The 16,443-nt window shown below is 54.2% G+C and overlaps 1 protein-coding gene across 1 annotated transcript in view; it reads right to left on the bottom strand.

Annotated features, from left to right (window-relative positions):
- LOC125685454 (uncharacterized) overlaps positions 1-16,443 on the bottom strand; it is a 110,074-nt gene that overhangs the window by 70,243 nt on the left and 23,388 nt on the right. The gene's annotated exons all lie outside the window — the stretch shown is intronic.

Genomic DNA, 16,443 nt, shown 5'->3' with positions numbered 1-16,443 from the left:
CTGTTACCTGCCTAATTGGCCTAGCACGGCTGCCACCACTTTCAAGAGGTGGTAATTAATGCTGGCAGTTTAAGTCCTTAGCCATGGTCTGGATAGAGATGGTGGTGTGATAGGATGTGCTGGGTGGTGATGACCAGAAATGACTGGGATGGGATATCCTTAGTGGGAGGGGAAACCATTGCTGGAGGGATAACTCACTGCAGGGATGGCAAGTCCCCACAGGGACGGGCAGAGCCTTGGTAAGGAAGAGCAGTGGGCTGCAAAATGCCCAGCGGGATGGTCACTGATCATTGGGATGGGAAACGACGGGGATGGGAGGATGTTTGGGTACGAAAACTGAAAGCATGGCAAGCCAGGGGGAAAGGGGCTGAGCCCAACGGTCACCCGTGGGGGGAGGGGCTCCCCCAACTGCCACTCTCCAGCTGTCATGGCAGGTAAGGCAGCATCTCCCCCTGCTCTGACGCTCCAGCTGACCCCAGCACCCCAAATCTCACCCCTGTGACCCCACATCTCACCCCAGCACCCCAGTTCCCACTCCTGTGACCCAGGTCTCAGCCCAGTGCCCCTTCTGGCATTTCCCCACAGAGAGATTCCCTCGAGGAGCGCTGACGGTGCCTCTGACACCCGACGCCATTTTCCTTCTTGCGACTGTGCCGCCACCGGACCCCACCTGGATGCAGCCCACCATCCGTGGACCGATGCCGGTACCCCCCCCAACCCTTCCCTGTCCCCACTGCCACCCACCTGGCACCTCGGCCCTCTGTCTGGCCCAGGCTCCCAGGTGTCTGGGGACAGGCAGCGCAGCTCCCGCCTGGGGGGCTGCCCCCAACCCTGGCTCAGCTGCCACCTGTGGGCCTGACCCCAACCGCGGGGCTGCACTTACCGGTGCTGCTGCTCCTACCTGGGGGGCTGCACCCAGGGACGGCTCCCCCCCCCGCCCCTGCTCCCTGCCCGGGACGTCCCCTGCCCACAGGGACGCTGCCGCCCCAGCGGCCGATGGGGCTGTGGCCCGGGGCCATGCCACTCCACGCGGAGCCCCTGCAGCCTGCAGGCACCTGCCTGCCGCAGGCCCCTGGCCACCCCGGCCCCCCCCCAGTTCTTTTGCAGGTACCCTCCCTGCAGGAGCAGGTGCTCCCCATGCCCTGCACCCTGCCCACCACCTGGGAGCCGCTGATGGAGCCCTTCCAAGATGCCGTGCTGCTCTCGGAGGACCAGGGGCACCCAGCGCCCACCGACGTGTGCCCCCACCCCGCCACGGCTCTGCTCACCTGCAGCACAGCCACGCTGCAATCACGCGGTGAGTTCAGGGGCTGCAGGGCAGGAGGCAGGCTGTCTACTGCGTGGGGCTGCGGGAAAGCTGGCATTGCCCCGCTGGGCATTTTCTTCATATTTCCAGATGCAAGGACTGGCGCAGATCCTGCGGATGGCTTCGCAGACGTCGATGATCTGCTCACCTGGATCAACGAGGGTGAGTGTGGGCGATGAAGAACTGGCACGAGAGTGTCTGCACTGAGTGGGTGAGCAACAGCTGGCATGGCCCTGCTGGGGATTTTCTTCCTTTCCCAGGAGCGACAGCGAGCACTGACATTCCAGACGACAACGTGGAAATGGGCCATGTGCTCACGGGGATCAGCGAGGGTGAGTGTGGGGGCTGTGGAGCTGGTGGGTGGGTGTCTGCAGAGAGAGGCTGTGGGAAGGCTGCCATCATCATTCTGGGGATGTTCTTGCTTTTTCAGAAGAGCTGAGCACTCTGGAGGTCCCGCAGGAGAACCAGGACCTGCCTGTTGTCCCAAGGGAGGAGACCAGAGACGCTGCCACGGTGCAAGAGGAAAATCTTGGGAACCAGCTGCTGCCGGAACTGGACGGCCGTGAGCATGAAGAGCTGAGGAGGTGGATCGCAGCCACGGAGCCACCGAGCCCGGATGTCCCCAGCAGTCTGGACTCGTCTCCTTTCATCGCAGAGCTCCCTGACTTCCCCAGGAGCAGCAGGGAGCTCAGCAAAGAGACACAGGCTGCCGCGACCCTCAGTGACCCATTCTGGGGGCAGCCAGCATCCCCTGGGCAGCTCTCTGAGCTGCTGCCCCGCAGCCCTTTTCTGCTGGCCCCCATCACACCTCCACACCTGTCCCTGCTGAGCTCCCTGGCTGCCCCCACGCCTCCTTCGCCCTGCACGGCACATCTCCTGGAAGAGGTGCGGCGTAGGCAGCCCCGCGTGGTCCTCAGCCGCCTGGCACTTCCAGCCGGCTGTGTCTCCTGCCGCGTGGCAGACCAGCAGCACAGGGATGGCACCGAGCCGGCCAAGCATCGTGTGCCTCCTTTGGTGCACACTGGACAACTGGTGGAAGAGGCACGGCAGAAGCAGCCCCGCGTGGTCCTCAGCCGCCTGGCACTTCCAGCTGGCTGCATCTCCTGCCGCGTGGCAAGCATGCAGCACGGGGACGGCACCGAGCCGGCCAAGCGCCCAACGCCCGCCTGCGCCAGCACTAAAGGCAAGAGCAGCAGGCGCAAGCAGCACGCTGGCAGCATCCCAGCCAGGAAGAGGAAGCTGCCGCCGTGCCAGGGTGTTCCAGCCCACCAACAGCCACGCTAGGCGAAGCTGGCTGTGTCAGCGCAGTGGCCAGCATGAGGACTGGGTGCCCATCACACCCCGACAGTGGCCCAAGTGGGAGTGGACCAAGAAAGCGGCCCACTTGGTGCAGCAGGAGACGTGGCCGCAGCCCATGAACGTGGCTCCCTGCAGCCCTGGGCTCCTCGCTGGCCCCCGCGGCACCCAGAGAGCAGCGGCAGTGTTCCAGGGGCACCGGCACCGGCCCCAGCTCTACCCCTCCAAAACGGGGCTGTGCATCATCGGCATCTCGGACTGGGGCAGCGTGGGACTGTGAAGCAGGAGGAGTGCACCAGTGTTGGACTATGCAGACTTTGGGCTGGGCAATGTTGATCGGGGGGTGGGAAAGAGGTAGGGGTGGGAATGGCTGGGGTGGGAAACGGGTGGGAGGGGCAATGGTGGGGGGTGGGAATGAGGGGGGTGGGAATTTGGGGAGGGAATTATTGGGGTGGTGGGATGTTTTTTGGGTAGGAAATGAAATGTACTCTGCTATTGTTGGGTGGGAATGTTGGGAATGGGAAATGATTGGGCTGAGAAATGGCAAAACGTGGGAGATGGTTGATGTCAAAAATGTTCGACTGCGTAACTCGCCGTAACACAGTGAGGATGTTGGGAGGGGGAGGGAAGTTTGTGGGGTGGCAATTCTGGTTGAGAAATGGTACTGTGATAATGTGAGACTGCAAGAGTGTTGGAATTGGGAGGAAGGAATGATGGGGTGGGAATTTGGGGGGCTGGGAAGTTTTTTTGGAGGGGGAGGAAACGATTGGTGGGAGGGAGCGGGGGGGTGAGAAATTGCTGAGTGGGTGGGAATTGTAGGGGGTGGGATCAGAAACAATTGTTAGGGTGGGAGATGGTGAGGAATATTGTCCTTCATTTACTGCTTTGTATGTTAAACGATTAAATGTTTTGTGCTCGCTTTGCTACACCTCTGCCTGCAGTCGTTCATGCAGCAGGTTTCCCTGCAGTGCCATCACCACCACACCTCTTCCCCTGCTTGCAGTTCCCAGGCTGCAGAGCACATCCCGATGGTGCCCACCCAGAGGTGCGCGTTCCATTGAGCGTGTCCAGCAGCTGGGAGATGTTGGGGTGGTTGCAGCGAGCCAAGAGCTGCTGCTCCTCCAGCTTCTCCTCCTCGCTGACGGTCTCTATCACCACTGCTGCTGCCAATGTCCCCAGGACCTTGTTTTGCGCCTGGGGAAGGAGACGGGGATGTTCTGAGCATCAGGTGAACCACAGAACCATAGAATGGCTTGCATAGGAAGGGACCTCAAAGATCATCCAGCTCCAACCCCCCTGCCGCAGGCAGGGCTGCCAACCTCCCCATTTCAGACCAGCCCAGGCTGCCCAGGGCCCCATCCCACCTGCTCTTGGACACCTCCAGGGATGGAGGGGCATCCACTGCCTCTTCGGGCAGCTGCACCTCACCATTCTCAGAGTTAAGAGCTTCTCCCTGGCATCCAACCTCAGTCTTCCCTCCCTCAACTTCAAGCCATTTCCTCCTGTCCTGCTTTCCAAGACTTGACTCCCCTCCTGTTTGCAGGCTCCCTTTAGGTCCTGAAAGGCTGCACTGAGCTCACCCCACAGCCTTCTTTTCTGCAGGCTGAACAAGCCCAGCTCCCTCAGCCTGTCTTCGCAGGGGAGCTGCTCCAGGCCCCTCCTCATCTTTGTGGCTCTCCTCCAGACCCTCTCCAACAGCTCTTTCTTGTGCTGGGGGCTCCGGACCCGGAGAGAGTGCTGCAGATGGGGCCTCACAAGAGCAGAGCACAGGGGGACAATCACCTCCCTGTCCCTGCTGGCCACCCCTCTGCTGATGGAGCCCAGCAACTAGCAGAAAGGAAAAAAAAAAAAAAATCAAAATCAAAACCAAACCACTCTGCTCGTCACAACTGTCAAATGCTCAATGAGCAGTGCACAGAAATATGAGAGATGACTGCTTGGCCTCTGACCTTAAACCCGAAACCTTAACACAAAAGAGTTACCCTCAGCACTAAGGTATCAACACTGCACACTTTGGGATGGTGACAACCCTTAGGAACACAGAGCCACAAGCGTCAGAAACGACCTCTGAGGTCATCCAGTCCAACCACCCACCTCACTCCTCCACCTCCCACTAAACCCTGTCCCTCAGCACAACAGTGAAACACTCCTCAGGCACCTGCTAGGATGACTTTCCCACCCCCACCCAAAAGGGGAACTCTTGACCTTTAAATCTAACCCAAAAGGGTACCTTGTAACCATAGCCCAGACAGGGAACTGCAGACAAAGTCAGGAGCGCCTACAGCTGCAGCTGCTCTCAACCAGTCCTAATCCATCTTCTGGCACAGTGCTCCTTACCAACCCTTCTGCTGAGTGGTCCCACTTGTGCCTCGTTTGCACTCAGTGCTGGGCAGCCAACAACGAGTCACAGTCCAAGCCTGTAGGAGACTGTGCTGGTAGCATCACCTGGGCCAGCACGAAAATTAAATGATTGCTTGGAATGCAGAGTATTTACCAACTACTGGAGTTTCTCCTAGCAACAGAGAGAAAGTAGCAAGTATCATCCTAGAAAGCCAAGAAGCCATAAGGACACAACAGGAAAGTGAGGAAGTTACAACGTCCAACAGGATTACTTTATGAGCTCTTCTTCACTTCCTTCCTAATCACCACACTCCTGAGAAAAACTAGCAGAAAACAGCATAATACACACAAAAAAAATAAATCACCTTGGATTGATGAACATTAGGTTTATTCTTTACACAAGGAAGACTAAGCGTTATCAAGTTACAATGTGTCACTTAATTGCCAGCTAAACTCCACAGAACAGTTCTAAGACTGGAGATGTTGTCACTGCTAACGCTCAAATGTCTGCTGCAACCAGCTAACAATCACACCTCTGCTGTTAATGAAAGCTGAGCAACAAACAGAAAACATAGCAGAAAAGGCACTTTATTTGCAAGTGTTCACAGTGCTAGTCACTAGATTATACCCAGCATTTCAACAACTCAATCACGTTCTCCTTTGATGAAAAGCCTTCCCATGGAAGTAGAAGGTTGCCCATGCAAAAACACAGGCTACATCACCTTGAGACATTACTTTGTCTACTGCCATCCCACCAACACCCATTTCTGACATCATGGGCCACCGTCAGAAAGTAGAAGGCACTACTTTCAGAGCAGCCCTCGTAACAGCTACCCTTGCGTGTGCTGTGTGTGGTCAGGTTGGGAAGCGGAAGGGCAGTGCCAGTTGCAGACATGCTGCTGACAGCTCAGCAGGGGCCTGCTGTCCCTGTGCCACCATGGCACCCAGCACAGAGGACAGGCAGGCAGAGGGACCAGGCGCTTCCTGCAGCTCCAGCTGCACCCTGCACGCCCCGTGCTCCCGTCATCCCGTGGACCAGGCTTGCTTCACACAGTGCCTGCTTCGCCTTCAGCACCTTTGCCAAAACCTACAGGGCAGGGATGGGGGAAATGAAGGCTCCCTGAAGGCACCCCAACTCTTGGGCATAGGAAGAGTAGCCATCAGACTGAAGGAACAGGCTGGGACAATGCAAAACCATTCCAAACATTTGTTTTTTAAACTACCCTACTCTACCTACGTGGTACTGCTTGCACCCGCAGTGCTGCCTGGAGCGTAAGCAGCAGGGACATCCAACTCCATCACCTCCAGCTCTGCCATCTGCTCCCAGCCCCGGTGGGAAAGGATCGCTTGGTGCTGGAGATGTGGTGCAATTTGCAGAAGCAGCAGGAGCAGCACCCTGGGTGGTGAAGGGAGCTCACTGCCCGCCGATGCCGTAGCGCCTGACTGCACCTCCAGCAGGCTTCTGCTCTGCTGGCCCTCCGTCAAACCCAGGGCCAGAGAGGATGCAGCCGGTCTTCTCCTTCTAACACCAACACTCCACCACAATCTCCTTTGGCAGAGGAGATAACCCCTCTTGAAACAGGGATTACAGTAGCAGAGTAACTACAAAACACAAAGGAGAAGAGGTTGTTACCACAATTTCAAGGCTGGAAAAACAAAGATACGATGACTAACAGTTAGAATCTCAAGAGAGAGGATTCTCAGGAACAATTTCAAAAGGAATACATGGGAATAAAATGTTTTGGTATGGTTCTGTTAAATACATAGGTCACTGCAAAAGTAATGCCTCTCCATCTGTCCGAATCCAAGCAGCCTCCCCCTGCTACCCACCGGAACCTCCTCTGGAACTTTGGGAGATTCTCCATAGCACTGCCTTCAGGCATTTCCTTGTGAACCTGCAAGTGCTGGCAGTGTCCTCGCTTAATGACTGACTTTCTGGTCCCTCCCACAGCATCACGCCATCCCTTTGCTCAGCAGCGCTCCCCGTTCTCAGTTTAAAGCCTCCCTCACAAAGCTGCCATCCTACTGATGAAAACACCCTCCCATCCCTTTAGGGAGGTGGGTCCCATCTCTTCCAAACAGACACCAATCCACAGACCGTTAGGTACCGTTCCAGTGACAGCACACTGTCCAGAGGAAGGGCTTGACGTACAACCCTCAATGATTTACATTCCCACCAGTCAAGTCAGGCAGACCAAGACTACGATGCTGACCTGTAACCAGGCACAGGGCAGCTAGAGCTCCTTGTGCAGGCACCAGAGGAAGTTTCCCCACCTCCAGATCTATAGGCAATGTGCACACAAAGCACAGCAAGGCTGTCCATGCTCCACGCTCACAGAGAACAAGTTGACAAGTTGAAGGTTACATTTACAAGAAAGGTCGTAAGGAGGATCTGGGGAACTGCAGGCCCGTTAGCCTGACCTCGGTGCCAGGGAAGGTGATAGAGCAGATTGTCTTGAGGGAGATCATGCGGCACGTGCGGGATGAGCGGGGGATCAGGCCTAGCAGCATGGGTTCATGAAGGGCAGGTCCTGTTTGACCAACCTGATCTCCTTCTATGATCTAGTGACCCATCTGGTGGATGAGGGAAAGGCTGTTGATGTGCTCTACCTAGACTTCAGCAAAGCCTTTGGCACTGTCTCCCACAGCATTCTCCTGCAGAAGCTGGCAGCCCGAGGCTTGGATGGCTGCACTCTTGGCTGGGTAAGGAGCTGGCTGGAGGGCCGGGCTCAGAGAGTGGTGGTGAATGGAGTTAAATCCAGCTGGCGACCGGTCATGAGTGGTGTTCCCCAGGGGTCGGTGCTGGGCCTGTCCTCCTCAATATCTTGATTGATGGCCTGGAGGAGGGCATTGAGTGCACCCTCAGTACATTCGCAGATGGCACCAAATTGGCTGGAAGTGTGGATCTGCCTGGGGGTGGCGAGGCCACACAGAGGGATCTGGACAGGCTGGAGAGCTGGGCTGAAGCCAATGGGGTGAGTTTCAACAAGGCCAAATGCCGGGTCCTGCACTTCGGCTACAACAACCCCAGGCAATGCTGCAGGCTTGGGGCAGTGTGGCTGGAGGACAGCGTAGAGGAAATGGACCTGGGGGTATTGATTGATGCTCGGCTGAACATGAGCCGACAGTGTGCTCAGGTGGCCAGGAAGGCCAAGGGCAGCCTGGCCTGCATCAGAAACAGCGCTGCCAGCAGGAGCAGAGAGGTGATTGTTCCCCTGTACTCGGCACTGGTAAGGCCGCACCTCGAGTACTGTGTCCAGTTTTGGGCCCCTCACTGCAAGAAAGATATTGAGGTCCTGGAACGTGTTCAAAGGAGGGCAACGAAGCTGGTGAGGGGCCTGGAGCACAGGGCTGATGAGGAGAGGCTGAAGGAGCTGGGAACGTTCAGCCTGGAGAAGAGGAGCTCAGGGGAGACCTCACTGTTCTCTATAACTGCCTGAAGGGAGGTTGTAGGGAGCTGGGGGTCGGCCTCTGCTCTCGCGTTGTTAGTGATAGGAGCAGAGGGAATGGTTTCAAGCTACGGCAGGGGAGATTCAGGCTGGACATGAGGAAGTATTACTTTTCGGAAAGGGTGGTCAGGCACTGGAATGGATGCCCAGGGAGGTGGTGGAGTCACCGAGCCTGGGGTTGTTGAAGGAAAGACTGGATGTTGTGTTGAGGGACGTGGTTTAGTAGGAGCTGTTGGTAAGAGGTGAACGGTTGGACTGGATGAGCTTTTAGGTCTTTTCCAACCTTGGTGATTCTATGATTCTATGGTCTACATTAATTAACCTAAGTCACTATTCAAAGCAATGAACAAGCTATTTAGAGAGAATAAATAAAAAGAGAGAAATCCCCATGATCTTCTACTTCTCACGAGCCAGGAAATGCAGCAGGCATCCCTTCATCCTCACCACCACAAAGTGTCAGCAGTCCCAGCAGTGCCCATCTCCAGTCCTGCCCCTTTCGAGTCCCTCTCCTGCCTCTGACGTAGTCCTGACCAGGCCCTGTTCTGCCCCCATTCCGTTTAGCCCATTCCTGTTCTCGTCTCGTCCCTGATCCTCCACCTCACCTTGCCTGTGTTCTTGTCCCTACCCCGACCCTACCACTACCTCCACACCTACCCCCACCCTTTTCTTTATCCTCCTATCACTGCCCGTCCCTCTCTTTTCCCTCTCCTGCCCATCTCTCCTGCCCCTGTCCCTATCACTCGTCCTGCCCCTACCCCTACATGTTTCCCTATCCCACCCCTCTCCCTCTCCTGTTTCCTTCCCTTCCCTTCCCTTCCCTATCCCTGTGCTGTCCCTGCTCCAGGCTGCCAACAGAATCCCCTGGCAGCCCACCACAAAGTTGAAGGGAAATTGTAAGCCAGGAGAACAGAAATGTGATGAATGAGAGGGGAGGAGAGAGAGGGCAGAAGAGAAGAAGGGACACAGGTAAGAAAAGCAGAGCTAATGGGGCAGGGGAAAGCAGGAGATGGCAGGGGAGAATGGACAAGTGGGAAGAGCAGAAAGGCAGTGAAAATAGGATTTCTTGAAAATAAGTGTTTACAGCTTTATTACAAGACAGGATGCCTCACAATAAGACGGATGGTTTTCCAATTCCTGAATTACAGAGGATGCACAAACTGAGAGGGGTTAAGAAACCTAGCAAGAAAGTGCCACATTCTAAAGCAAACAGCCCAGGAACAATTCCAGCTACTGCACTCCCTTGAGAGCCTCAGTGGGACTCTCATCTGCTCACAGGGCCCAACGCGGGAGGATCAGCTGCTCTAGGGGAGAAGGATTGGGAACCATGTTCCAGTTTGTATCCTTGGAAGGAGGTTAGGGAAGCAGCTCCGCGTAAAGACAAGAATGAAATGATGGCCAAGCTCCAACGCAACGGGTGCAGGACCAACAACCCCTCGTGCAGCTCCAAATATTTTGGAAAAACGGGTCCTCGCAAACTGTAAGAGCCTTAAATGACCCCGGAGCAGAGACCTCCTTAACATATGGGAACCCCAAGAAACGTGAAGGACAACTGGTAATTATTATAGGGCTGGGAGGGAAACAAACTGAAGCTGTACAAACACAAATAGAAATGAGAATAGGAAACCTCCCCCAACGACTGCATCCTGTGATGACTGTCCCCACCCCAGAATACATCGCAGGGATGGGCATTCTAAAATGACTAACACTGAATCTCATGAAACAATGAACGGCATTGCTAACGGCACGCTGCCACTGCGACCAAGGCACAGGTTGGATGAACAGATTGATAACTTTAGGACAAGGTTGAACAACTTTGCTCTTTCTTGCTAACTGCCATGTGTGTGGAGGCCCAGGAGGATGGGAACACTGGCCGTGGATGGCCTGTGCAACCCAAATGATGGGACAGCAAAACGAGTGCAGCCCATGAGGGAACAGAGCTCTGGGCCAGGACAGCAATCCCTGCCATATGCAGCAATACAGAGAAATGATCAGAGAAACGGGGAAAAATACACAGAAATTGAAACACGTCCAGATTACTTCACGTGTCTCACACCTGTGGTGACTCAAAGACCACACCTGCCACGTCTTCCACAGCGAGGCTGCGTCCATACCAGAATTAAGTTTTGATACGAGATTTCTGACTTACGAATATTAAAGCCATCTTCATTGTTTGAAGGAAAGGGCTGAGCTGCTGGAGGCTCTGCTCAGCTACATTTCTGCCCATCTCGAGTCCAGTTCAAGTGTAGATTTCATACACAGCAAGGTGTGAAGAAAAGCTCTCCCTCCAGTCCTAGAGTTATAGAAAGTTCAAGCAGTAAATATCAAGCTACAACAAAGTCCAAGCTTCTGAGTTCAAGGACATCCTCTGAAGCCTGATTTAAAGCAATAAAATTCGCCTTCTTGCCTCAGGTTAATATCTCCAAGCTATTTTCAAATATCTTTTCATTTCCTCCCGATACGTTTGCATACAGCTAGTAGAACAAACAGAGCTAATAAAGAGACCCAAACACACACAGTGAAGGCATGAAAGTCCAGCAGTTCCAGCAGTGGGGGAAACATGCACCTGAGACTGCAGGGAATGCTCCTTTGTGGGTGGGATTTAAGTCACACCAGGCACAACACTCTGCTTTTGAGAAGGGCTGCTTTAACAGCACGCCATCTGGGAAAGCACACTTGAATCAGGTTTGTGAAGAGCCTCCCAAATCCTCACAGTCTTACTGCTCTGGGAAGCACGAGGTTCTCTTCTCAAATACATTTCTTACCAGTGCATTCAGCGAGCACACACATCCAATGTTGTGACAGAGAACATGGGCAGAGACCAGCAGGTTGGAAGGTTGTCACCTTCGGGCCAGATCAATACTACAGATATCCTGCAAGCCCTTCTGTAGCAGAAACACGATTGCTAAAGCTGAGCAACGTCCAGTGGTGAGTATGAGTAAGGCGAGGCTCAGCACAGTGCTGACGGATCCGATACTGACATGCCATTGCAATTCAGTGCACAGGTTGGAAAGGCAGTAAGGTGGGCCCGAAGATGGAAAAGGACACCCGTGTGCTGCACTGTCACACTGGAACCACGTCAATCACTACTCTCAAAGCGTGTATCTGCTAAAAGGCTGCAGTGTTTGAGACCTCCAAAACAATCTGCATCACCAGACTAATCAGCGCTTTATGAATGCACACCAAAGACCCCAAAGTTCCTCTCAGAAGAGACGAGTACAACTTACCTTACATTACTTCCACATACAGGATTCTACTTCTGACTTTGTAATTCCATATTATAAAACAAAAGAAGGCTTCTTTCTTGCAATACCAATTCTTAACAGCAGTTTTACAATCGAGTATGAGAACTAATCCACTTACCTCTACAGGATGGAGTTGCTCAAGAATACCAGAGTTGGCAGATTCAAAATGCCACACCTGAGGATTTTTCAGAAAATACTGCAATGAAACACAACATTAAATAAAAAATAACCCAACACAGCCATGTAATCTAAACTGACCTTGAAAGCTATCGGTGTCTAACTACTCTTATCCTGTAGTTGTGGATCTCATTAGCAGCCACCAATTTACTCAGCCAGCCTTTATAAACCTTAATTTTTCATAACTACACAAGGGCAGATCCAAAAGTAATGCCTCCTGTCTTATAAAGCCGGCCCACAACATCACAGATGGACGCTGGTGGGATGACAGCAGAGGCTGAGCCTTCCTGCCAGCATTCAGTTACATTTTGCAGCCGTGCCACAGATGGCAGCAGAGGGCCAGAATGACAGCACAGCACCTGGCTCGGAAGTGCTCATAGAGCACAGGGTGTCCCTGAACTCCTCCACACTGAAAACATCGCACCACTGACATCCATCAATGCCTGCTGAAATTTATGAAGCCCGGCACGTGGAGGTGAGCGCAGTGAAGCAGTGGTGGTGCATTTCAGCAGTGGCAACAGCAACGCAAGACGAGCCACCCAGACAGCAAACGGAATTATTTTAATTATTATTATTTCTTTTTAAACAAGCACAGCACGCAGGCTCTTGCTCAACACTGGAGGGAAAAAAAAACCCAACAAAATGATAGTTAATGGTGGTGACCATGTTGAGAAACAGCTCTGTAGCTGAGAACTCGCCCTATGTATCCGTTGTCATTTCTGTGGAAATAAATAGGAGGCATTCCTTTCAGAGCAATCTATGTACCTCAGTGAGCCATCACCCTAATACTGCAGTAATACTAATAATAGGAACAGAAAAACACAGACTCTCAGAATATCTTTTGTGGGGATGGAACAACAAAACCAACGCTGCAGTCAGCTGCAGTTATTCCCTGGGAAGGAACTGATGCCAGCAGAAAGGTCACGACCACTTCCAACACTCAAACCATAGCAGCATGTCAGAGCACTTGGAATAAACCCCAAGGATAAACCAAACTGCATCTCTGTTCCAGCCATTTTTTCTTCAATATACACGCACAGACTGGGAGGTACTAATCCTACAAATTCATTGTACCACTGTGTCGTATGGTAAGAAGAAAAGCAGGAAGTTTGAGACTTTGTCAGGCACAGAACCTGCAGCACTGGGGGCGAGCAGTTCTGAATTCTGGTATCTGGTCATAATTTGCGTGCATGCACAAGAAGCAGTGCAACTCACTTCACCAAACGTAAGTCAGTGCAACCAAACGTACTGAAGGTGTACTTACAAGACTGAGGTAGAAAGCTGCTCGCTGAGGGGAAGGTTGGAATTGAGGCAGGGGAGGCCTGACAGATTGAGTGATCTGGAAAAAGAAAGGAACAGAAGAACTGTTCAGATGACATGACAGCCATTTTTCTTGAACGCTGTTACATAGGCAGTAACAAGCAGAAAATCAAGGCATTTGCCTTCACCATCACCATATGTGCCACCTCTCTGCAGAACTGTGGCACAGGCAGCACAAGACTGCTGGCACAGTAATTGCCAAGCCACGTTTTCAGAAGCCAGCATGACAAAGTACTTCCCTTTTGCCATGCACAAAGAAATGCTGGCTTACACAGACGAGAGTCTCAAGTGGGATAAGAATACGGAGGCACTTCACTCTATTTTCTCAAACTGAAAGGAATCAAATGTCTACTCAAGGATAAAACAAAGCAAAAAAACAAACACCCATGGAAAGCACACTAACCTTTGCAGGCACTTGAGATCAAAAAGTTCTAATAGCAGTAGCTATAGAAGCTGTTATGCTCTACAGTTCCTCTGGTAGCTTTGTGGTTGGAGGTGGTGATCTTTCCGTGGGCTTTGGAGTGTTTGTTTTCAAGCACCAGTAAGAAACATCACCAGTCTTTTATCTGCACTTCAATAAAGCAGAGAATACAGCTCTGAGCAGCCATCCGCCAGGACTTGTTTTAAGAAGCAGTCAAGGGAGTTGACAAGGCCCCATTTTCCAGGTCTTCTGATCTGGTCCTCAATGCAATCTGTTGCCAGGACCTTGAACTTCACAGCCACAGCATGCAAATACAGTTTAATTGGAGTCTTACAGAAAACAGTGGCTGGCCTGAAATCATGCATCTGTACACAGATGAGCAAAAAGGGCTCAAGCCAGGGCATAAGATTTATCACATCATATAAATGCACAATACGTGCACTTCAGGAGAGATCCTGAATTCTCCCATAAATACGCTCATTAAAAAAAAAAAAAAAGTTAAACTCAGCAGCTTCCTCAAATTAAAATCCCGAATAAACCAATAGCAGTTGTTCAAACACACAGCGCTGGACATTTGCAGATGGCAACAACAGCGCAGATCATTATTCCTACTGCCGCGGCTGCAATGATGCAGGTTATCACTTGACAGCTGTCAGCACTGTACCTCGCTAACTCGGGGTGGGACTCTAACCCACAATCCCTGGAATTGACCTGAGTTCTAGATGGTTATGAACTCGTGATTACCAGTGCCCAAGCGCTAGCCTAGCTTACAAGTGCTAGCCAGAGGTGGGGCTCGAACCCACAGTCCCTGCAATCAGACACAGTGCTACAAGGCACCTGTCCTTCCCGGTCATTACCTTCCCGCCCCGCACCCCTGCACTAGTCCACCCGCAGGGTAAAGCCCTCCCGCGTGGGGCGGCCCCTCACGTCTGACGGAGTCCCCGGCTCCTGCGTACGCCTTACGGAGCCTTCCCTTTAAACGTACCTGGTCCGCTTCCACATCGTCCCCGTCTGTCCCCGCAGTGATCCGATGAGTAGCGCTGCAGCGTGTGCCCAGTGCCTCCGGTCCCCCTGCTGGGCACTGCCGGGTGCAGCCTGGCTCCGTCCTCTCCGCACCTCCCTGCACGGGGCGGGCGGCGCCGAGGACGCGGGGCGGCGGAGCGGCGGGGCGGCGGGGCGGTGGGGCGGCTAAGCGCCTCTTTCCCCGCGCCGAGTCCCGCGGCTCCACCGTCGCGCCGGCACCATCGCGCCGACTCCCCGTCCTCGGCCGCCGTTGTCAGAGAGCCCGCTCTCGCCCCCCTCCTCCGTGCTGCCATTGGTCGGTCAGCTGGATGGGGCGGGTGCTCCGCGCGGGGTCCGTTCCATCCGCGGTCGCACGGTCATTGCGTCATCTCCGCGCGCGTCCCGCATGGCCCAGGCTAGGGCTGCGGGCAGAGGACGAGGATGGCGGGGACGCGGGGGACGGCAGTGCAGCCCGCCCCAAGCAGAGTCCAAGTGCCCGCACGGCAGCACCTCCACGAGGAGCGGGTCGGCATCGCTGTGGAGCAGCCGAACCTCTTGGAGGAGGACTTAGAGTCAGGCAGCCGGTCCCAGGCACCGGGCAGCACACTCAAGCGTCATGCAGTCACACTTCTCTCCAAATTCTGTGCTTGATTAAATCCGAAGAAATCTTTATACCATGGTGCTTTCAACCAAATGATGACAAAATATTCTTTCTCACCACTCACTTCCCTTTTCTGCACTTGAAGCAGCAGCCCGCCGAACATCGGGGGCTCAGTTTGCCATCAGAGATTGTCAGTGGTCATCTGAAGGCTTTGTTGGCTGTCAGAGGGCTCCACTGATCATCAGAGATCGTGTGTCCCTTCCACGCCCCCCTCTGTGTCTCTCTATGTCACTTCCGCTGTGTGCTTTCCATGTTGCTTCCAGTGGCCCCATGATGGTTTCTGGTATCCCCAAAGCCACCTCAAGCACACCAAGGGGTCCCGGTGTCCCCGTGGCAGAGCTACTGGCATCCTCGTTGTTGGTTCCGGGATGCTCAGAGCCACCATGACCCCACAAAGGGATTCTGGGCTCCCCGTGGGGGTCCTGGTATCTCCAAGGCCATCGTGACCATGTACCCATCACCTCCTGCGCGCATCACCACGTGTCCCCTTGATGCCACCATGTCCCCTTCTGAAATGGCAGGAGATTGGAGACCCCCAGACCCGGCAGGGAGGTGACAGGGTTCACCCCCAGCCCCTGGCCACAGAACCGCCTAGTGTGGTTCTGGAGCGGTGCTGTTGCATCCTGCCGCAGAGCAGGGGCTCCTGGAGTCGCTGAGGGGACACTGAGGTGTCTCGAGGGGCTGCTGGGGGTCAAGATGGAAGGGGTGGAGCCAGAGCTCCAGGCTGCAGGTCTCTGGGGGGTGACTGCAAACCCGGGGATCCCAACCCCTATGGAGTCCCCTCACGTTGCCCCAGGACCTCTCAACCCCTCCAAAATCCCCCAGTGCCAATGGGAACTCCAGCCTCAATGGGACTCCCCATTTCTCCCCAGACATAATAAAGCCCCTGGAAGAAAGACAGGACCCCTGGGAATGCACACACCCTCCCAGCCCTTGTTAGGACTCTCCCCATTAAAACAGGAGCCCAGAGAGCCCCACAACCCAACAGGACCCCCAGCCACAACGGGACCCCCAGTTCTCCCAAGACCAGTAAGACCCCCTCCAACAAATCATATAGGAGACCCTGAAGTCCCCGGAGTCCCCAGCCCCAATGAGAGACCTCCTAACCCTCCCACCACCAAGACCATCACCTCCCCCCAAAGTCAGGACCTCTAGGAGCCCCTAACCCCAATGGGATGCCCCCATAATCTCACTCTTTGGGGGCCCCACATTACTCCCGTGTGTCCCTT

Source organism: Lagopus muta, chromosome 28 (assembly GCF_023343835.1).
Source record: "Lagopus muta isolate bLagMut1 chromosome 28, bLagMut1 primary, whole genome shotgun sequence".
Taxonomy (NCBI): Eukaryota; Metazoa; Chordata; class Aves; order Galliformes; family Phasianidae; genus Lagopus; species Lagopus muta.
The sequence above is the reverse complement of the archived record's forward strand: the minus strand, read 5'-3'. Positions and strand labels throughout refer to the sequence as shown.